This window comes from Canis aureus, chromosome 34 (genome assembly GCF_053574225.1).
Source record: "Canis aureus isolate CA01 chromosome 34, VMU_Caureus_v.1.0, whole genome shotgun sequence".
NCBI lineage: Eukaryota > Metazoa > Chordata > Mammalia > Carnivora > Canidae > Canis > Canis aureus.
In genome coordinates, this window is record NC_135644.1 from 7,802,365 (window position 1) to 7,825,602 (window position 23,238).

The following is a 23,238-nucleotide window of genomic DNA, read 5'->3' on the forward strand; positions in this document are numbered from 1 at the left end:
GCAAGTCCCTTAGCCTTCCTGGAACTTCCGTTTCTAAACCCATACAGTGGGTATGTTTTGAACCAAAAATTTGAACCAAAAAGTGTACCAATAATTAGATCACTCAAGAGATTCTGTAGAAGATAGAGGTATAACAGCAAGGCCGTCTGTTGAAAAAGTCAAATACCATCTGTTACTCAAAAAGGTCTAAATACTTATTCATTCCTGCAGAAGTGTTCTGCTATCTGTTAAAATACACACACACACACACACACACACACTGTTTATCAATACAATTATTAAAATGTTCATTTACTCATTTATTTTTCTACCTTTTGTCAAATAGGATGCTTTCCCTGTATATGGATTGAGCAATGATTCCTCACGTATTTTGGAACTCTTTACAATAAGTGTCCTCAAGAATCATTTTCTTCTTTACACTGCATATATCTAAAGCATTTAATATAAAAATCTATTACTTATAGCAAGCTGTCCCCCTAATTAATTAAAAAGAATGAGTACAAAATGCTTTTTTAAAAAAAAAAATTTCCAGGTGTTATATGCAACTGATGAATCACTAAATTCTATCCCTGAAACTAATAGTTTTTTATAATACAATATATGTTAACTAAATTGAATTTAAGTTATAAATAAATAAATAAAGTTTCTAAACCACAGGAATTTTAGTAAATTCTTCTGAAAAGGATGTGCATTTATTTTAATGCATTTTAATGTTTCAAAGTGCCAAACAAATAGGTCTTATAAGATGTCAGAATTTGTTGTTATGTAGACAAAGCCTTAATTACAAGGAACTTATGGTAGTTATTATAACTTTATGTTTTTTTCAGAATCCAAATTTAAAACCATAATAATGTATATGATTCATGCTTTTGATTCATCATGTGCACAGTCCCACACACCCTCAGACATATAGATTTTATCTTTTAATAAACACATACTAGAATATTGTGGATTATGTATCTTGTAGATGGACTTAATTTTTGACATATTCAAACACATGTACTGATACATATATCAAGCAAAGGCCTTACCATGTTTGGGACACTTAAAACCAAAGTACATTTGAACTATTCCATGATGGGAATAAGGAAAATTCCATGGTGAGCTCCATAACCTAAGATCTACTAGCCTCATTCATAGGAAAACCCAATCCATATCCTGCCTAAGCTGGTATCTCTCACCATGGTGAAGAAGGATGCAGACTATACAGCACATGATCTAAAGCGCCAGAAAGACCCATGGCTGAAGAGGCAGTTGAGTAATTTCAGGCATATCAAGAAAACAAACTCATTTATATGGATTTTAGGTTTGGCTATGTTTTTAAGATATCTTCCTGAAAGCATGTCAAGATTTACTAATATTATTTTTGAGTTCTCAAAACTTTGTATTTATAGAATGTCTTTCATCCTAAAGAACCTAAGACAGAACCACTTTACTAACCATAAACTAGCTTGCAATAGGGTACACTGCAGTTACCATGGCAACTATGTTATAAATCTTTCTTTTCACTAAGTTGGAAGTTTGTCAAGATTCTTTCTTTGGACTGACATTTTCAATGCTTGAACTCTAGTGAAGATTATTTTTACTTTTTCATATTGTGAAAAGTTGAATTAATCTTTTCAAAGACTTTTGTGTGTATTGAATTTTTTGTATCAGAACACTTCAACTTAGATCATGAAGTTCAAACCAAGAAAGAAAAGGGCCTCTGAAGCAAAAATACTATTTTTTCCTTAACTGTAAGACATGAACATCACATATACTTCATATCTATCTCATGAAATATGCCAATGTTCCCAAACTACATTAAAGTGTAAAATAAAATGGTATTGGGATGTAGCTTCTATCCATAGGACTTCTGAATGACTGCCACAAAGATATCTATGCATCAGTTGTATGAGAAGCTCAGATGGAGTGACTGAGGAGAGATGGATGGGAAGAACCCAAAAGACTAATAGACGCTTAATTTCAAGGGTGAATTTACTGACTTTTGGGAGATAACTGTGAAGGGTACAGATAACTTTGCATTTGCAGTCATTGACATCATATTAAGCTATATGCATATTCAATCATAGGTGCTAAGGCAGTGAGTGCATCTTATTTGTAAAATACAGTCAAAGCAATACCTACATCTATATAGTAGATATTGGCCACTACTGAATTGTGGTAAAGTGTTACGATGCCTTTTAAGATGGTGCACTATAAATCCACAATAAAAATATAAGACTTGTGGTGTTAAAAACATAAGAAGCAAGAAAAGAACAAGAACCAAGGGAAATTGGGTCTTTCTAAAGAGATAGATTAGGTGCCTGGATGTGGGGTGCTGTCACAACAAGTAATTAAATAAGAACAGCTGTGGAGAAGGGAGTGGATAGAGGCTGGAAGAAAATTGAGGAGTATAATAGAAAAATCTTAGATCGCCTTGAACAAACTCTCAGAAATATGAACATTAAAGATGCTGCTGGTTGGGGCTTAGTAGGAAGTGAGAAGCATTTTCCTAAGAAACAGAAGAATGGGAAGCTTTGTGACACAGTGGCAAAACTCAATGGAATTTATCTTTTAGTTATGTGGAATACTGAACTTGGGAAAGATGAGCTGGGATATCTAGCTAAGGGGGTTTTCAAGTAAAGTGTTAAACATATGACCTGTTTCTTGCTACTTAGAGTCAAGTGCAAGAGGAGAGATATAAATTGAAGGAAGAACTGTTAAACAAAAAGGAAACGAATGAAAATTTGGGAAATTCTCAATCTATTCAGATGACAAAAAAACTAAGAGACCTCTGAAAGAAAAGAACTAGAAAGAAAAGGGAGAGAAGAAAAAAGCCAAGGGTGGCTGTATAACTTTTTGCTGAAACCTTTAAAAGATCAAATGATCAGTGTTCCGTCATAAAAATGTAAAATTGTGCCTCATAGCTCTTCACAATTAAATTAGAGAGCTTCCAGGAATTTGTGTTGCCCTCACCCATCTCAACAGGAGCCAAAGACAAAAAAGGAATTATCTCAAGAAGATTTGTGGATATGGCTCTAATGCAGAGCACTGTTGTATTATCCATAAAAGACACAAAAATTTGGGGATGCCTGGGTGGCTCAGTTGGTTAAGCATCTGACTTTGGCTCAGGTTATGATCTCAGGGTCCTGGGATCGAGCCACGTGTCAGGATCCGCATGGCCTATACACAGCTCTGCTTTGACTCTGAACTCAGTGGGGAGTCTGCTTCTCTCCCTCTGACTCTTTCTCTTCCTCTGCCCCTCCTCCTGTTCATGCTCACCCTCTTTCTCTCAAATAAGTAAATAAAATCTTTAAAAAAAAAAAAAGACAAAAATTTTAAGAAAATTATATCAACAGAAACACTACCAATTAGGACTGAAAGGAACAAAAAGAGTACAAGGTGAAAGGAGGCTCATGGACCCCAAAATTCTATTTATAGGAAGCAGGCTAATATAACTGGATGGCTGCAAACATGTTACTATTGTATAAAAGGAAGGATGACTCAGGGAGTAGAACCAGAGGTCCAGAGAGCAGAACTGAGATCCCCTGGATCAAAGTCCAGCCTGTTCAACACCCTAATTTCAGCCTTATCAGACCCTAAGCAGAGAGCCTAGTAAAGCCCACTCAGACTTCTGACCTACAGAATGATGTAATATTAAATGGATGCTGTTCTAAGCCAGTAAGTTTATTTGGTAATTTGTTATGCAGCAATAGAAATTTAATACAGATATTAATAACTTGAATCACTAAGAGATTTAAAGAATTTGGTTTATGCAAATTAAAAGAGAATAAAGTGGTTCCATGAGGTCTTTATAATAAATTCACTTCTAAACTATAAATCTTTGCTCTGAAAACAGTTGTTCAAATGTTTTATGTTCTGTATAGTTTCTATTAAGTCACAAATGCATGTATTTCTGATCCTAGGAACTCACTGGTTATTTTCTACTTCAAACTCATCAATGTGCCCTTAGAGAAGTAGATTTTAATCCTCTCCTTCACAGCCTTAGTTGTACACTATGGAATCTCTTACCTTTCTTGCGTACACATTGACACCATTCCTTGAATTGTTTACTCTGTATAGAAACTTCACATATCAACCTGAACCTTAAGTATCACTTCAGAGTAAAAATCCAGGTGGGAAATTTTTGTTTTCATCACACAAGACCATAACCAAGTCTCCAAATGAAGGTAAATTGTATGGCCTATGTTGGAAGAATGGCCAGATCACCCTTCCGGAACATACCAACTTGAATCCTTTTGTTTTCCATATAGCAGCAATAGAAGGTATAGAGAGGTAGGAGAGGGAACTGCCTGGTATACTAAGAATTTGCTATACTACTGAAGAAAAATAAAAAGTAGGCCATGGTGGGAAGACGAAAATTCTATTTCTTAGGAGAAATTTATGTTCCATATTTTTTTTAATTTTGAGTTCTCACTTTAAGGGATGATGCCTTGGTCAGGGGTCAACTGCAGGGAATAAATTCATATTAGCTAATTCAATAAGAAAGGGGTCTATTAGAGCATATTGAAAGACTTCCAGAATATTTGGGATAGCTGAGAAATCAAATTACCTTTAGCTTGACTTTCCGAATATGACTCTAAGCCCTACCACAGAATGTGGCTTTGACAAGGAGCTGCTGTTACAGCCACAATTGAGAAGCATCACCAACTTGCCCCTCTGTGATCACGTGTAGCATCACAACCAGATGCCTTAATCCCTGGGTCTCTTTGCATGTGACCTAATTTAGCATTCATAATTGGTGGAACCAAAATCATATCTAGAACCCTAGCCACAAGAGCATACAGGAAATGTAGTTATTAAGATTTTGGGGGGGAAGAAATAAGAGGAGAAGGTTGGTATTGCTGTTGAACAACCACAGAATCCCCCTTGAGGCCCTAAGATTTAAATTAAGAAGGCCAAAGAAAGCCATTTCACATAGGAAGCCAAATTCTCTATTTTGGAGGCAGTGATGAAAAGATAAGATACTTAAAGGATCATTTTTCCTCTGAATCCTCCTACACTCAAGTTTTAGTAAAATATATTTTTTTCGGTTTTAGTAACATGTTTTAAATCATAGTTTTCATTTTTGACAGTGTGAGGTCTCAATGATTAATATTAAATGAAGAAAAAAATTGTGTTATTATTTCTCACTGACGTTCATTTTATACTTAATGAAATATACTTTATCACATTGAGATCTGCAAAGTCTGCTAGTCATGTCTTACTTATAACAAGAGTTCACCTATGTCACCTGAGAGAGTGGCTTCGTTTCATGGTTTGTATAAGATACTGCTGTCCTGAAATGAGAATCCTACTTAACACAAGCTTTTTTTTTTTTTTCTTTTGGCATTATGTCTCCCCATTATCTGAACTAGCTTCAAAAATACTATTGTCAAAAATAACACCAGCTCACAATGGGCTTAACAGCAGTGATGGTGGTTTTAGTAACTGAGTCAACCTTAGGCCAAGTGCCATAGCTGGCTCGAGTCATATGTCAGCATATTATTTTCTGTGACTTATGCTTAGAACATTAGATATAGGCAGACACAAAGAAGACTAGAAACCAGCAGTGGTGAATAATCTCTTCCCTGCTGTAACATACGCAAAAAAAGTAGGTACTCTATAGTGTATGTGGGTGAGTTAACGATGACTTAATGAGCATAGCTGCCATTTGAGAGCACTGGACCCTTTACAACAGCTTTGAGTACTGCTCACAAATGAAACCTGATGGAATTAACCACTGCTTATTCTAATATTTATTTAGTTTATTTGTGTGACTGCCAAATTAAGCTGAAATTAGAGCTGCCTAATAACAATAACAAATTAATTCCAACAAACTACTAACCTGTATTAGTAGGCTAAGGGCTCAAAGGAAAGCAAGAAAAAGCAAGTTACTGGAACAGCAGGGTGGAATGTTTTTCATTTATGCTCTATTCTGGTAACTGATCTTATTTTCTTTTGGTCTTTTCTTTTTGCCTGCTTTTCCTTTTCAAAGTTGGAAGAAATCTGTCTGGTTGTTTTGCTCCCACTCTTCTCTTTGCCATCATTACTTATGGTCCTGGAAGTAGACATTGTAGTTTGGAGAAGGGAACTGCTAGGCATGCACATTTTTATCTTCATGGAAGCAGGAAGGTTACAAAGGAAGATAGGTGTAACTAAGGTGACCATTTATCCCCGTTTGCTTGGGACGGTCCCAAGCTATGCCTATTAATAGCCTCCCCTTTCATTCTCAAAACTGTCCTCGTTTTTAGATACCAAATTACGTGGTCACCCTAGTAATACCTAAGATGGGCTAACAGATGCTATAGAAAAATGTAGGAACTCTTTAAAAATATATTCATGGTAGTTGAAATTTAGAGAGAACCAGTTAAACTTAATGTCTTGTTAAAAATAGCAAGAACAGAATTGCCTTTTCTGACACTGGGGTGTCTGTGCACTCTCCAGAGTATGTTACCTTTGGGAGTGTTTTCAAATATTTTTAGCGATTGTTCTTGTTTATATGCATGAAAACTGAACCACCCAGATTCTTGTAGAATTATCATCAATGTTAAGAGGATATTTTCCATTTGATAATCTAAAAAAAAAAAAAAGGATTCCTAATAAAAATTCTTATGGAATTATAGTTCAGAAATATATGTGGATATTTAATAAAATGTATTCATGATGGATTTGTAAAAAAGAAATTTCAAGGATACTATTGTTGCTGGTAGCTTTGGGTAAAGAAAAAATATTTAAATAAAAAATATTTGAAATGTTCAGCAAACAGAATAAAATTAATAGAATGGTGTCTTTTTCAGGTACGTTAACATTCTCTTTTATATATAATTTCTGAAGGCGATTTTGTTATATTTCAGTGTTTATTATAGTTTAGTATATGTGCTGCCGAAGCGAGCACTTTATTATAGTTTAAAGAAAATGCTTCTTGCCTCAAACCAGGTTTTCATTCCCACTGATAGCAAGTAATTCATTTTTATCATAATTGAAAGCAATACTAATATTTTAGAGAAGTTTAATTGAATCCCAGACAAGTTATTTCCTTTGTCTTCCCTTCTAACAGTAACTTTTTATGGTGTGTTGAATAAATAAAGCTCACTGCAAAGACCTAGGTTTCAGAATCCCCAACTAGACTGGAATAGACAGTTTTCCCATATGAAAATTCTCAGTGTTCACTTATAATATGCTTAATATAAGGTTGTAGGGATTTTGGGGAAGCCATTAGAGCCTGCTATCAATTAAAAAAGACACTGAGGAGTAAAATATCTAATGATTTGGGTTGCCAGAAACCTTCCATAAGCACTTTAGACATACAACTTGCAATTAGAGCTAACGCATTTTCAGTTTAATATTTTGTTACTTTGTTAATAATTAACATAATGCAACAACTCCATCTGGACCATGAAATAATAGATTGTAATTCCAAAAGACTTTTTATGGTACACTTTTTTTTTCTGTAAAAAACATTGTCCAAAGACCTTATGGTGTACTTTTGTTCTGTACTTTTTTCCCCAATTACTAAATATTAGCACTTTTACGGGGTGAAATTTACTGTGGGCTTGCTTCTGCTACTGTAAAGATAACATGGGGTTAATCACAATGTCATGCTTTCATTCTCAGTTTTTTAATGAGGTGAACTTATTGCCGAAGGAGAGCATTCTATGAAAAGAGTAGAGTCCATGTTATGATTTTAACAACTGAATTTGTGTTTTAGCCATCCAGCTTACTGAGACGATCAAATTACAGTGGTCAATGCTACACCTATGAGTTAATAAAAATGGAAGTTATTTAAAGAAACAGGTCCCTCCTCCCCAAATAGACATTATGTTTGCCTGTGTGAATAGAGGCATAATATAAATGGCATATATATAAGTTTCAGTGGTTTAATTTTGGGAATGATATTGTCCCTGCCCACTATGTAATCGCAAGGCACCTAATCACACTGCTGCTAACACCACTACATTTTCTCATTATGGACTGTTGGGCAGGCTTTGGGTCCTGTTTTTCACTAAGGAAAAAGAGAATAAGCTGATATTCAGAGTCACTGGAGCAGAAGGGACCTAAGGGCCCACATGACCTTATAGAGTGGACCCTGGAGAGAGACCGGAGATTTAGCCTAGAGCTCTAACACTTGGTAAATCACTCAAAGGCTCTGCCTCTGCCTCAATCTACCTATTAATGACAACAACACACATATTCCGTGATAAACCAATTTATGAGGACACGAGAGAGGTAGTAGACAATATTTCTCTTGTGAACTTCCAAGGAGAACCCATCCTTGGAGTGTAAGTAGGCAGAGCAAAGTATAAGCCAAAGAATAAAAGAAAAGGGCCAGTTGCTTTACTTTTCACCCTAAAGCCCCACCGGGTGCTGAGGCACCATCTGAGTAGAACAGTCTTGAGATGCTTCTGCAATTAGCCCTTTGCAGGGATGATTATTATGTCAAGTCTTTTAAGAAAGTATATAGGCAAAGCCTGCCTCCCACTGGGTTCTGAGTCTGCTTGGGAATCATATCCCCAAAGCACATGTAAAATTCTTAGAAGAGAGACAAACAGGGAATTTAAAAGAGAGGAATAAAGCTACTATTTATTATACACTACCACATTCTGGATGGTATAATAAGGATGATAATAATAATAATAATAATGATAATAAGCAGTCACAGGTAAAACGGGTACAGGTAGTCTCAGATGCCGGGCTTTGGGCTGAGACCTCATGCATACATTGTCTCACACAATCCTGTGAAGTAAGTTTCAACATAATCCCTATCTTACAATGAGAAATCTGAGACAAAAACAGGTTCACTCACTTGCGCAAGGTCTACTGAGGTTGTAGAAAATGAGTTTGCACCCCAGGAGGCTGACTCCAGGATCTGCTCCCTCTCTCACTCAATTCTGACCACCCTGTCCAATGGACATCATCTGCTGATGGAGATAATAGTGTCAGGGGGAGGTTAGGGGACCGCTGTAGGGTTAGACACAGATTCTACACAGCAGCAAGGATGTTAACCCTGCCCTATCTAAATATATACTTTCTTCTATACTATGCTAAGTTTTCTCCCTTTGTAACTTTTGTCCTTGTGGTGACAGTTTAATGAATGTTGAATTAAATATCTAATTATAATTAGATCTACCTAACAAAAGGAAAATCAGCAGATCAACACTAGGTCTCACGCTACCAATAAGTATTCGCATCACAGTAACATCCTTTTTTTTTTTTTTTTTTTTTTTCAAATTGGCGAGTTGCATAGCTTTCCATCAGCATCAGTTCTTGTTACCAAAGTGGGCCAGTTTCACAGATTTAAACCTGCTTGTATTCTAGAAACAAATGGTGTCTTCATAACATTCTTCCTTTTTTATTCATGGAGCTAGTATGGTAAAGTAAAGCTTGGTTAATCATCTCTAAATTCTCAGACCCCAGAGTAAAATGTATCAGGTCCAATGTCGATAGATATATATAAATAGGAAATAGTTATATAGTCTGAGCTTTGACTGGAGTGGGAGAGAACTGCCTGTTTTCTTCCCCCTCTCGGGGGGATGGGAGGCAGGTAATTGCTGTGAATTAAAGAAATGCCAATACAACTTACCAGTTTGCCCACTTCAGAAATAAATAGATGGTCTCCCTTTCCCTGACCTCCTTTTGTTTTCTTCTTCACTGCTCTCCTTTCCCTACAGAATGTATGTGTCTGGGCAGCTCTATCTGGTTTGAATTTGATAGGAGAATGGACAGGAAGCTGGATCCTTCAGAGCAGAAATCAGGCCACTTAGTTAGATCAGAGTTAAGCCCCCTCTTTGTTTTATGTATGCCCATTGAGCAACTAGAGGGTAATGATGATTTTATTCCCTGCTGGCATGAAGTCTGAGAGGCGAACTGACAAGTAAAAAGAAAATTCAAAATTAAAATTGGCATACCTTTCTTAATTTTTCCCAAAATGCTTGAGTATGATTATTATTTAATGCTCCTTTATCCCTGTACGAGTCAATGTATGGAATTGTTCCAGATAATAGAAATCTGCCTAGAAACTAAGACCAATATATGAAAAATATCAGAGAGGCTGGAGGTATTGGGTTGGATGGGAACAGGCTTCTAAAAGCCTAAGGTACAGACTAATGCAGAGCTCTTTCTACAGTGCAGAGTTTTTCAAGAATTCCTGTCATTTTGTGAAATTTTCCTTCCATGTACAGCCTTCATGCTCAGCCCTACTGTATCGTCACATTTTGCTCTTCAGATTCACCACCAAGGATGGTGAGTCAGGAACATCATCTATGTATACAAAGGACAATGCCTTGTAACATTTCAAGATGGAAAAGATTTTCAGTCACTAGGCAGGCTGACCTCAGGGCTGCCAAGCAAATTATGCCAGCCCAGGATGTCTGCTCAGAGAATCATTGTGGTGTGGCAGGTGATGAATGAGTGGCTTTCATGGCCTCAGGCAACTTCCTGACAGAGAGAGAGAGAGAGAGAGAGAGAGAGACTAAGTTGGAAGATGATTTTAGCAACTACGGTAGGTAAGTCTGATGGAACTCAAAGAACCACCCCCTACCTCTCTGTTTGCATGAGGAATGATGGCAGGACTCGGTCTTGACTTGTGGGATGTTCAATATAAAGATGAGAAAAACCTGTCTTTCTCATTCATTCCTCCTCCTTGAAATGAAAATCTGCCCCAGCAGAAGAGGATTTCTTTATATTGCGAGTTTTGCTGATCCAGAGAAAAGAGCCTGCAAAATGCTCACCTTACCAGTGGAGGTTAGGAACTGCCATTGACAAAATGGCACTCAGTGTTTCACCTCGACTCGGTGTGTCAAGTCTTTTTATAGTCAAGTACCATCAACTCCTAAAGGAATCTGAAAGACCACTTTATCTTTTGAGAAAAACTAAACATAGTGCAAGTTTGTTTTACTTCATAGATTTAGAAATGGAATTTATTATTAGAAGAAACTGAAAGTTGAATATTCATTAGCATCCTAGATCCTCTTTTGAGTAGAAGACTTGAAAGAAGCCTGGGTTTGGAGGGAATTTGTTTTATCTTTTCTTTTTCTGTGCTCTTGAGGCTGATGTTAAGTTCTGCCATCTGTAGGACCTGTGCATTTTAAACCTCTTTTACTTATAAGCTTCAGCTCTTTCAGGCAAATTGTTTTTGCTTATGTTATCTAAACGGCAGAAATTGGCCTCCATCTCACATAGTCTCTGCATTATTAAAATACAGCTTGTTGTGCAGAGTTTTAATGGACTCTTTAAGGCCTTTACATATTAATGTTATATACTAAGAACTATTAAAGCATTCCAAATAAAACATATTTACCAGTTAAATGTTCTGTTTTATTTGTGAATGAATGAATGAAAAGGATGAGCTAGTTATCTTCATGGTCATTTAGGGAAAAAAAAAAAAGTAACCTAATGCAAATTTACTCCCCTCATGTCTGGCAACCTAATTCCAAGGGAGACTAGAATTTATTACTCTCTCTCTTTTTTTTTTATTCATATCTTTAAACAGCAAAAACAAACAAAACCAATTTCAACCTACTAGTGATTATTGTTGTATCAAATACATACAGTAAATTCTTCATCCAAGACGGGTTTCTTTTTCCTTCTGTCAACAAGAAGAATGTGGTAGCACTTAGTTTGTCTTTAGCTAGTATCTACTTATGGATTTTGAAATTTTTGAATGTATGATTTTGAAATTAACTAGATGTTAATTGGTGAAGTCAATCCGGTAGAAGGAGCAAATAGTAGGGAAGAAGGTGAGAATAAAATCAAATAACACATCATTTTAAAATTATCTACCTGTTTTCTCTCAATCAGAAAAGAAAATGTTCCCATCAAATAGTCACTTAAATATTCTATATCAAAACTTTGTTCAATCAAGTTAGCAAGCCACAAATTTAGGCCCTGGGCTCTCTTTTCAAACAGATGAAGTAGCATCTGGGAAAATATTTAAGAGCCCTAGTTTATTGTTTTTTGGGGGTGTTCTTGTTTATTTTTTTATTGGAGTTCAATTTGCCAACATATCATATAACACCCAGTGCTCATCCCGTCAAGTGCCTCCTCAGTGCCCATCACCCAGTCACCCCATCCCCCAGCCCACCTCCCCTTCTATTACCCTTTGTTTGTTTCCCAGAGAAGAGCCCTAGTTTAAAGTCAGGCCAGGGGATCCCTGGGTGGCTCAGTGGTTTAGCACCTGCCTTTGGCTCAGGGCGCGATCCTGGAGTCCCGGGATCGAGTCCCACGTCGGGCTCCTGGCCTGGAGCCTGCTTCTCCTTCTCTCTCTCTCTCTCTCTCTATCATGAACAAATAAATAAATAAATCTTTAAAAAAAAATAAAGTCAGGCCATATCTATGGCTTCTGTTCCCCATCCTGACACTCATTCGATGGGTAGCCTTGGGTAAGTCACTTAACTTTTCTCTGGGCCTTGTTCCCTTATTGGTATTAATAGAGGCTTGGAGTAGATTCATTCAACAGATAATTACTTAGCTCCTGGTAAATACCATGTTTCAGTGAGACATAAAAAAAAATAATAATAAAAAGCAGCCTTTATCTTTAAGGAGCTGAGAGCTCAATAGAAGATAGACTTATAAAAACTAATGCAGGCAGTAAAGCAGTTTGATACTATTACACAAATTTGTATAAGGTATACAGTGATACCTTATATATTTAGGGGAACACCAAAAGAGGAGTGGTCAACCTTGTTTGGGTTTAGGTGAGGGAAAGAAGATTGACAAAGACTTTAGAAAGAAGATGTTTGAATATTGTTCTCTAGATGAACAGTGGATGGAAGTATAAGAACACAGGCCTGTGGGAGGAAGTCAGTATAAAGCCTCAGGATCTAACAGATGTCCTGTATGGATGGGATATAAGCATGAAGAGATGAAATATGCAAAGAATGGCTGGGACAAATGGAAAAGGCTTTATATGATGTAAAGTTTCTGAATTTTTTGAGAATCCATGACGCAAGTAGTTCCAGGGAGAACTTAGGAACTATCCAAATATGTGCACTTAAAAGATCACTCTAGAAAGTTATGACAAAGGTTTGAAGAGGGCACAGATTAGAGACGAGGAAGGCAGTCAGGAAGCCATATAGGGGCACACAGGAGAGATGACAAAGGTGACAGCAGTAGCTATGGGGTGGAAGGGCAAGAACTGTAAGACATGAGGAAGTGATGCCTCTAAAAACACTGAATGCGTGAGGGGTAAGGAAGGAGGTGGAAGGTCTCTAAACCCCGTTTCAGCTTTTGTCTTCCATGAGTCAGTTATTCCAAGACAGCTAGATCAAAACCTCTCAAAGGAAAGATTTTCATACATTTAATGAAAAAAATATTTTTAGAGCTTTAAAAAAGCTCTAAAATGCCTTATTGTTCTGAGTTCTTGCTTTTAGACTATTGGAATATTGTATTTTTAAAGGGAACTCTATATAGTTAGTGCACAGTAAGTCGGGTGTTATTGATTCTTTGTTCAGAGGACATACCACAGACAAGTAAATAGATACTGTAAAGTCACCCTGAATCATGTGGCATGCTGTGAAGAAGCAAAAACAATCCAGTTGTGCTTACATTCAGAAATTCTGTGAGGTAGCTTAATATAAATACCCAGGAGACTCCGAGAGCCAAAAATAAGAACAGAGCCTATAAGCAATATCCACAGCTAACCTGGAGTCAGAACTCTTGCTTAAAATTCTTCTTATCCATCCCCACGCACCTTTTGACGCTGGGTGTACGTGTCACTTATTCTACCATGCATACCCTTCTTTACATCATTCCAGTACTTTCTACAAATTTCTTAAAAGTGTCTCTCTTTGATCCCATCCTATCCACTCCAGCCCAGAACATACCAATACGGTGGCTCTTCCAAAGGCCATCATGTCTTCCTAATTGCCAGCTCCACTGGACATTTCTCACCCCTCATCTGATTTGACCTTTATGCCGTGTTTATGAAACTCTCCCTGTGACATCATGATCACTCTTGTTTTTCCCTCACTCCTGTCCACTCGGCCACTGTCAGGCCTGTGGTCTCTTCCTTCCACTTTGTACTCTTCCTAGGTCATTTCATCCACACATATGGCTTCTATATGTAGATGGTGTTCATTCTCTGGCCTGAGTCATGGCATATGTCCCAGAAATGAAAATTTAACTTCCTGTTGGACATCTTCACCTGGTTGTCCCTCAGGTAACTCAAATTCAACACATCTAAAACTGAATTCCTTCTCTCCTCAAATATTTGCCTGTTGTGATTACAGTCTCTTACCTTCTCATGATTAGACCCCTATATTCCTCTGTAGGTATAAGCAACTTCTCATAATTCCCTTTTATACATACCTCCCATTCGAAGCGTGCTAAACTACCTTTATTCCCCCAGATGTGTTATACTCCTTATAAACTCTGAGTCTTTGCACATGCTTAGCAGGCCTTCTTGATACACATATAAAAACACATATAATCATTTGCTTCATCTGGCTGCACTTTACAGAACTTTCAAGCCACTATTAAGGATTTACTTTCTCCAGAAAACTTTTCTGACCCAGGCCTCTATGGTTAGATGCCCATCTTTTGTGATTTTATGGTAGCTTGTATTTTATTGCAGTAGTTATCTCTAAAGTATGGGAGAGGGTTAGAAGGGTGATTTCTACCCCCGGGGAACATTTGACAAGTGATATTTGACATTTGAAAGTGTCTAGAGACACTTTCAGTTATAACAAAGGGTTGAGGTGTTACTGACATCCAGTAAGGAGAGGCCAGGGTACTGCTAAATATCCTACGATGCACAGATTTCCACACAAAGATCACCTAGTACAAAATGTCATTAGTGCTGAACTTGAAAAACCCTGTTCTGATCTAATTGTATATTTTTCTGTTTCTTCCACTGAACTATAAGCTTTTGGAGAACAGGGACTGTGTGTCTTACTCAACATTGTATACACAGGAAGTAACAGGTTGTTCAACATGTAGTAGGTGCTCAGTACATATGAATGCATAAGTAGGTGGATAGATTGATGCAGTGGTTTGATTGGTTTCCCTTCCTAGCCCAGAGAGAAAATCTATAGTTACCTGTGGGCTGAGGACAAGAAGTTTGAAGTTTCACTCCTGAAGTTGCCCTGATGCCTCTTGTACTGTTTGAGGTACCGATTAGAATTTCCCATGGAGGGAAATGGAAAGACTCAAACTATGGATGCATGTTTCTATTTTGTTGCATATTTAAATATATGTCATTTTACTTATTTAAATATTGTCTTCTATTACTTGTTGAGTGAAGTAAAATAATATATGCATTTATACCCATTGCTAATAATCAACATAGGTCCTGATACTTACAATAAACAAGACATTTTAGCATGCTATGATGGGAAAACATAGTTTGGTTTATGTTTTAAGATTTTATTTATTTATTAATGAGAGACACACAGAGAGAGAGGCAGAGACACAGGCAGAGGGAGAAGCAGGCTCCCTGCAGGGAGCCCTATGCGGGACTCGATTCCAGGACCCCAGGATCACCTGAGCTAAAGGCAGATGCTCAACCACTGAGCCACTCAGGTGCCCCAGTTCAAATTCTGGTTTAGTTTTAATATTGAGTTTTGTAATCCTAAAAACCTATGCATGAGTTTTAGTGTCATTGATCTTTCGTTTTTTCAAATTTGTTTTGTTTTGATGATGACATGAACTAAAGCATATAAAGTACTTGGTACCCAGTGTTCTCAGTAAATCTTTACTTCTCTGCCTCTTCTCCAAACTACCTATATTAAGAATTGCATTTGACTCGGAAAAAGAGCCCTGATAATAATGGCTTAAACAGTTTATTTTTTCCTACACAAAATAAGGCTGGAGGTCTGCAATCCTGATGCCTCCACAGAGTCATTAAGGAATCCAGGTTCTTTTGGGCTCAATACTGTATCAATGCTGAAATATGGCCCTGATATTCAAAATGCCACTAGAGCACCAATCACCACTTGTGTGTGCCAAGCAGCAGATTTGGGGACAGAATGAAGATGGTGATGATTCCTCTCTTTTAAGGAGCCTTCCAAAATGCATTCTGATATAGTGAGTGTGCTTATATGTAAATTCTTTAAGACCTAACATCTTGACTATAAAGAATAGAAATGTAGCACTTAAGAATTCATTTTACCACTCTATACTTAACATTATTTTACTGCTTCAATGTCATGTGCCTATGTGTATGAATGTATCCCCAAATAAATTTACTATATTTTAATACAGGCTTACAGAAATGGAGCTTATCTCAGTAGCAAGAAGCACACCCAGTATTTTCCAACAGACAGAACCAGGAATCCGTAGAAATCAGTGTTAACATCACCAGTAATAAGTCATATTGTTATCCCTTGGTATGAAGTGATGAAAAGGGCACTCTACCTCTGTGATATTCTTCAAAAAGAAGAAAAAGAAAAAACCAAACTTCCAATTCAATTATGAAAAAAAAAAAAGATTAGACAACCCCAAATTGAGGGACATTCACAAACCACCTCCTCAAACTTGTCCAGGCCACGGTAAGAGGAATAACTGAGAATCTGTCACAGACTAGGGACAACTAAGGAAACTTGAGGTGTAACTGTAATGTGGTAGGCTAGGACTGGATCCTGCCTGGACAGAGAAAGGACCTTAGTTTAAAAAAAAAAATAAACAAACTAGTGAAATCTGAATATATTCTGGACTTAGCTAATAGAAATGTACCGATATTGGCTTCTTCCTTTTCATAAATGTATCACAGTAATAATATAAGATGTTGACACTAGAGGAAACTGAGTGAGGGGTATATGGGAACTCTCTGTATCATCTTTGTAATTTTTCTATGAACTTAAAATTATTGCCAAAGTTTATTTTTAAAAACATGAATCACTGATGCACGCTGAAAGCCTGTTGTGTTCGTTTGTGTAGGATATTCATTACCTACAGTAGGTGCATTTGAGTGTGATCTCCAGGCGTGTGGGGACTTTGTCCAGGTTGTTCCCTGTTGTTTCCTCAGAACCTAAAGGAGTACCTGACATAGACCAGGCTCAGTAAATGTCTGTTGAATGTGAGTGAATGCATTTATTACGGTTCTTTCTGAGAACAAATTCATGTGTTAACATAGGGATGACGTTAGGGAAGAAAATGTATACCAGAAAGACCTCTGCTCTGTTTCTGAGTTATTGTGAGTTTTCAGTATATTATTTTATAAATAATTACAGCACTCTGGCTAGCCCTCCACTTCATAGTCCAGGAGAATCAACATACTTGTTCTTTATAATTTTTATTTTTTTAAAGATTTTATTCATTCATTCATTCATTCATTCATTCATGAGAGACACACAGAGAGAGGCAGAGACACAGGCAGAGGGAAAAACAGGCTCCCTGCGAGGAGCCCGATGCGGGACTTGATCCTAGGAATCTGGGATCATGACCTGAGCCGAAGGCAGACGCTCACCCGCTGAGCCACCCAGGCGCCCCTTTATAATTTTTTCTAGTGGATCATTTTTTTGAGGGGTAGGTCCTGGAGGAGTAGGTAATAATCAAGCACTTTATTAGAAAAATAGGGGCTTGGGACACCCGGGTGGCTCAGCGGGTGAGCGCCTGCCTTCAGCCCAGGGCATGACCCTGGAGACCCGGGGTCGAGTCCCATGTCGGGCTCCCTGCATGGAGCCTGTTTCTCCCTCTGCCTGTGTCTCTGCCTCTCTCTCTCCTCTCTGTGTCTCTCATGAATCAATAAATAAAGTCCTAAAAAAAAAAAAAGAAGACGAAGAAATATAGGGGCTTGTAGCACTGCTTCTAATTCAAGGAAACTGGAGCCTCTTTATAATCAATCCTATCAGATTAACTCATGAGGGATCAGAAAGCTGCATGATACCGATTTTCTATAAATTAATGATTTTCTATTCGTATAAAAAAGACCTCATGGGGGAGACACTTGATTAAAATCCCAGCCCTACCTGTAAGCACCTGCCTGTGACTGTAAGAAAGTTCTTTAACCTCCTAAACCTCGATTCCCCAGTAAGACTGGGACAGTAATGCCTCATGTATGTACAGTCGTCTGTCAGTGACCGTGCAGAATAGATTTACTGTAACAAGAGCTCAAGAATGCAGTGGCTTAAAAAAAAAAAAAAAGAAAAGAAAAGAAAGAAAAAAAGAAAAAAAAAAAAAGAATGCAGTGGCTTTCCCAAGACACAAAAGCTTGCTTCAGTCTCACCTAACAATCCGGAAACGGTTTAACAGCTCCTGGGCAGGCGGGGCTCCTCTGTCTTGCTGCTTAGCCACCTCTGGTCTCCGTGTGTTTTCATTTTTTTTTGTTTGTTTGCTTTTGTTTTTTTTGGCTTTGCACGCCCAACTCACCACCACTTCCACACTCCAGGCCACCAGAGGGAAGGAAAGCTACCGGAAGCACACCTTTCCTTCTAAGGAATGACCCGGAAGTTATCACTTCCACTCACACCTCATTGGCCAGAACTTAGTCACGTGGTCCCGCCTATAGCTTCAAGGGAAGTCGGGAAATGCTCTCCCTATCTGGGAAGCTTCTGCTAAACTGATAACTCCTGGTATCCTGGAGATTGGCAGGAAAACTAGCAGAGGCTGCCATAAGCCCCGGGAATAGTGCCTCCCATGGAATAAATGTTCCTCTAGAACCAAATCATCTGGAAGGTGATTAGTGTAAAAGGAGAGGGTGAGTAGAAACATGCTATCAACTCTGCTTTGCATTACTCAGATTTTAGGACAGGTCTTCCTGGGATGCTCAGGTTTTTTTTGTTTTTTTTTTTGCTTTTTTTTTTTTTAAGATTTAATTTATTTATTCATGAGACACACAGAGAGAGGCAGGGACACAGGCAGAGGGAGAAGCAGGCTCCCTGCGGGGAGCCCGACGTGGAACTTGACCCCAGGGTCTCCAAGGTCATGCCCTGGGCCAAGGCAGATGCTCAACCCCTGAGCCACCCAGGGCTGCCCAGAAGCTCAGTTTTGACTTGAAAACTTGCCTATCTTCTTGCAAATTAGAACACAACTCCCAAGCCATAAGGTTTCTATCATCCTAAGGAAAAAGAAGCTGCAGGAGTAATATTTCCATTTGTACTTGTTTCTGTATGTAATGACTTCAGCCCACCATCCTCCTAGCTCAGGAAACTCCGGTAGATTAATGAAGAAGTAGCTGTGCTCTTCTTGTGAAAAAGGAAAGATCTGAAGTGCACTATACCGCTTATTTTTAACGTAGAAATTCTTTTGTTTGCTTGGCTGTAATTTTCTTAATCAGGACTTTTCCACTCTTTTCACGGATTCAGTTTTCAGCTTTTGGCAATGATTTATGTTTACAGACATGGGGCTGCATCTTCAGAGCTTTTTTTTTTTTTTTTTTTTTTTCATTTTTTCCATCAGTTTGGTTTGGTTGTTTTCCTGAGGATATTTACTGTGATCTGCTAAACTTGAACAGTTGTGTTCTAGGCAAAGCAGTTTATTCTGAGCTCCATTCACGCTAAGCTTGCCTAGAACATTCTTACATTCCATGGGTCCTAACTGCAGAGGGTCAGCCTCTCATGTGATCTAGCAGACCACGCTGTCCTCCAGCTGACAGCTGGCCGGGGTTCAGGTGGCTCTGCCTTCTGGTAGTGTTGGTAGCATAGGGGTGAGCACAATTTGGTTGTATTAGATGGCTTGAGCAGCCATAGGAAAATACCATAGACCAGGTCACTGAAACATCAAATATTTATTTCTCACAGTTCTGGAGATCATGAAGTCCAATATCAAGTTTTCGGTGGGAACTGGCTTCCTGGTTTGCAAGTAGTTGCCTTCTTTCTGTGTCCTTACATGGCAGAGAGAGTATTCTGGTATCTCTTCCCCTTCTTCTTCTTCTTTTTTTTTTTTTAAGATTTTATTTATTTATTTGAGAGAGAGAGAGAAAGAAAGAGCATCAGTAGGAAGAAGGGCAAAGGGAGAGACAGAAGCAGACTCCCCACTGAGCAGAGAGCCCAACTTGGAGCTTGATCCTAGGACCCTGAGATCATGACCTGAGCCAAAGGCAGATGCCCAGCTGACTGAGCCACCCGGGCAGGGGCCACTCTCTTCCCCTTCTTATAAGGGTATTAGCCGTCTTGGATTAGGGCCCCACCCTTTTGACCTCATTTAACTAGCACTCTGAGTATCAGACCCGATCTCCAATCTATTTTTACATTGGGGTTAGGGTGCCGAGATATGAATTTTGGGAGAATAAAAACATTCTCCCAATAAATAATAATAATAAAACAGTGCTCAGATTAGCACTGATCTCCCTTTCATTTATCATGGCATCCACAAAGGGTGACTTTTTTTCTGATTATCCTGTGCCACCCTGGGCAACCTCCGTAAAATTTCCTATGGTGGGAGATTGCTCTGATAGCTTCCTAAAGTCTCTTACTCTAAGGAGATATTTGGTCTAATGTCATTATTTAGCCCTACATAATGCCTTGGGAGTTGCAAAATGTTAAGATATTACAATATAATGAAGTGATAGTTGTAGAGTGCTCTATAGTTTCCTTGCTTACATTATCTCTTGAATCCTCATGGCAGCTCTGAAGGAATGGTTGGGATATGGCTCTATTTTATACATTAGAAAATTGAAGTTTGGAGAAGTTTAGTAATTTCCCTAAGGTCTCAGGGCTAATAATTGATTGACACTGAGACTCTATTCCAGGCCTTCCAATTTCTAATTCACAGAGCACCATATATGAGCTAGAATTTGGCTCTGGAGTCACTAAAGTTTGGTTTTAATCCAAGTTCTGTCACTTATTAACAGCAAGTGGGCAAGTTACTTAACTCACTAAAATTTCTCAATCTTCTCTGTGACATGGAAATAATAGAGTCCACCTCATAGGATTCTAATGAAAATTAAATTATGTAGTGCATAGAAATCAGCATAACACTTACTGCACAGAAAATTGTTAAAAATTGTTGGTTATTATTTTTAAGGACATATCAAATCCTATTGCATTAAGTTTAACTGTGAAACCAAATTTATACATTTTATTGGACTTGATAAAATATTCAAAATTATGTACACTACTGACTGATCTCAGGACACTTTACATGTTTTTAAGTATTATAAAATTCATCATATGAGACACGAGCACCTTAATTGCCACCTGAATATCTGTCTCTGTGTGTGTATATTTATTCTTGCCTGGTCAAGTAGCAGATTAAAACAGTTAACAATTAGCAGATATTTTAAACTCTACCAGTTATACTTTAAGTAAGCCAATACAATTTTTTTATCTGGCTTTGGCATGAGGTCATTTAGTGCTCATTAATAGAGTTAACTGAGTTTGGAATTCTTGTTTTCCATCTCTCACCAGTAAGCCAATAGTATGCTCATAATTGTGATCAAAGGAACATGAAAAAAAAGCAAAGATTTAACTGCTTGAAATTTGCTCTACAGAAAAGTCCAATTATTTGCAGTTGTTCTCCACATTATGCAGGATTTAATCTCTACCAAAATACATATTTTTCTATTAGTCTGATTCTAAAAGCCTAACATAAGAGGTCATTGTTACATAGGCTGTCAACCGTAATGAATGACTAGGAGGTTCTCTCCTAATGAACCCAGATTTGTCGGGTCATTTAATGTGTATGTCAGGATAAATTAATAATACATACCTTAATTTGTTGTGCATACTAGTCCTCATTCTCATATGAAATAACTAATTAGAGAATTTCATACATTTCTAGATTTAATAGGTGTACATTTTTGTGGGTATATGAGTAAGGGAATATTCCCATTCAGATAATTAGTTCTGATTAGTTTCATGCAGGAGATCAAATGAACTTTTCTCAGATAGAAGAAACTACACCAAACCTGGAGTTAAAAATACTTTGGAGCAAAGTCTACTAGCAATGTAAATGCCATTTCCTCTGATTTGTGATCAGCTGAACCAACAGTGAAGGCCCAATATGACTTTCAGACTTCAGGAACACAGTCTAGTGACTGAAGGGTAAAAGGAATGCTTCCCATTAGGTGCATGAGTTAGTAAATTCTGGCCTGTCTTGATTGGGAATTAATAATACTAATGACTTGAGATGATCCTAAATAGTTCTCAGCATCTGGGCAGAGCAATTATGAATATATAGATAAATAAGGTGTAAAATAACATAAAATCATTTTCTTTCTATGCTTCATAGATGGTGTCAGTGTGACTACTCATATGAGCAAGATACCCACACATACCCTCTGATGATTTTGATTTGAGAAGGCAAGATGACTATACTTATTATAACAGCTTACTTTGTGTATACTTATTATAGTCTTAAGATTTGGTTTAAGTTGTAGTATGTACTCAGAAAGAAGAGTTACACATTATTCTGTATGTATAACTCATTCATTGCCTTTGTCCCATATGTTCATTTTGTTTTCTCTGTTCGATTCTGGAGAGCAGGGACCACGTCTCCCCCTCACGATAAACACAGGGCCGGGCTCATGGTAGATGATTAAGAAATAACTTGAATGAATGCATAAATGGATTTAATCTAATGAGTGAATCTATAGTACTGAAATGTGCAACACATAAACATGTATGAAGAATCTCTTGGCGTATATGGATACATGCACAGACACACATATGCACACACACATACACACACACATCCCATATTCAGGGCAGAGTCACTAGTTAAGGAAAGTAATGTCTACGGTATCTAGCCAATGGTAATACCACATAAGTATGTAATTAAATAATGAGTAATTGCCAAAGCAGAAAAAATTTAATAATTTATTAATATGAAAAATGGACATCTGTCAGTTTACAAACATTATGAGAATTAAATATACCAGTCTGAGGAAACTTACAGAAATCCAAGCACACTAATATTCATAGCCACGAGTAGTTTGGTGTGTGTGGTTTTTTGTTGTTGTTGTTTGGGGTTCTTCTTTTGTTTTGTTTTATGTTTTTTGTTTCTAACAAAGACAGTACAGACCACAAAACAATTATTTTATTCATTATTTTCCTTACTGTGGGCATAACTAGCATTCATCTAACTCATTTACTAAGAACACTGAAAAATAATTATCTAAAATTTTGTTAAAAATCAATTATAGTTTTTTTCTAATGAGAAGTTATACAACTTACAAGGTTTGTATAAACCCTTACATTAACCTGATTTTTTTTCCCTCAAGATCAGTAATTATAAAACAGCACAGGTCTAGTTGCCACAATTTCTACTAGAAATATACTGACATACACAGGCAAAGTTTCTATTTAAAGTAGATACCAGCTCTGTATAATTAGAGAATTATAGTAAATGGTCTTACAGATGTAAAAGGTCTATATTTAT

The 23,238-nt window shown here is 37.5% G+C and overlaps 1 protein-coding gene and 1 long non-coding RNA gene across 28 annotated transcripts in view; one reads left to right on the top strand and one right to left on the bottom strand.

Annotated features, from left to right (window-relative positions):
* The window catches only part of LOC144304686 (uncharacterized), a 38,921-nt gene extending 20,427 nt beyond the window's left edge, over window positions 1-18,494 (bottom strand). The window contains exons 1-6 of one of the 15 annotated variants that reach the window (XR_013371616.1): window positions 18,146-18,481; window positions 12,162-12,257; window positions 11,533-11,569; window positions 9,566-9,849; window positions 8,789-8,903; window positions 312-429 (exon numbers count right to left, since the gene is read on the bottom strand). This is a non-coding gene — a long non-coding RNA (uncharacterized LOC144304686). Of the gene's footprint in view, window positions 1-311; window positions 430-8,788; window positions 8,904-9,565; window positions 10,420-10,522; window positions 11,570-12,161; window positions 12,258-18,145 lie in introns of all 15 variants that reach the window. The other 14 variants (XR_013371609.1, XR_013371610.1, XR_013371618.1 and 11 more) reach the window with 14 other exon arrangements.
* Window positions 1-23,238, top strand: part of ZNF385B (zinc finger protein 385B) — a 388,911-nt gene that overhangs the window by 236,262 nt on the left and 129,411 nt on the right. Inside the window, exon 1 of one of the 13 annotated variants that reach the window (XM_077883216.1) lies at window positions 18,434-18,616. The exons of the other annotated variants lie outside the window; for them this stretch is intronic. The gene's annotated coding sequence lies outside the window, so the exon portion shown is untranslated. Of the gene's footprint in view, window positions 1-18,433; window positions 18,617-23,238 lie in introns of those variants that run through there. 13 annotated transcript variants of the gene reach the window in all.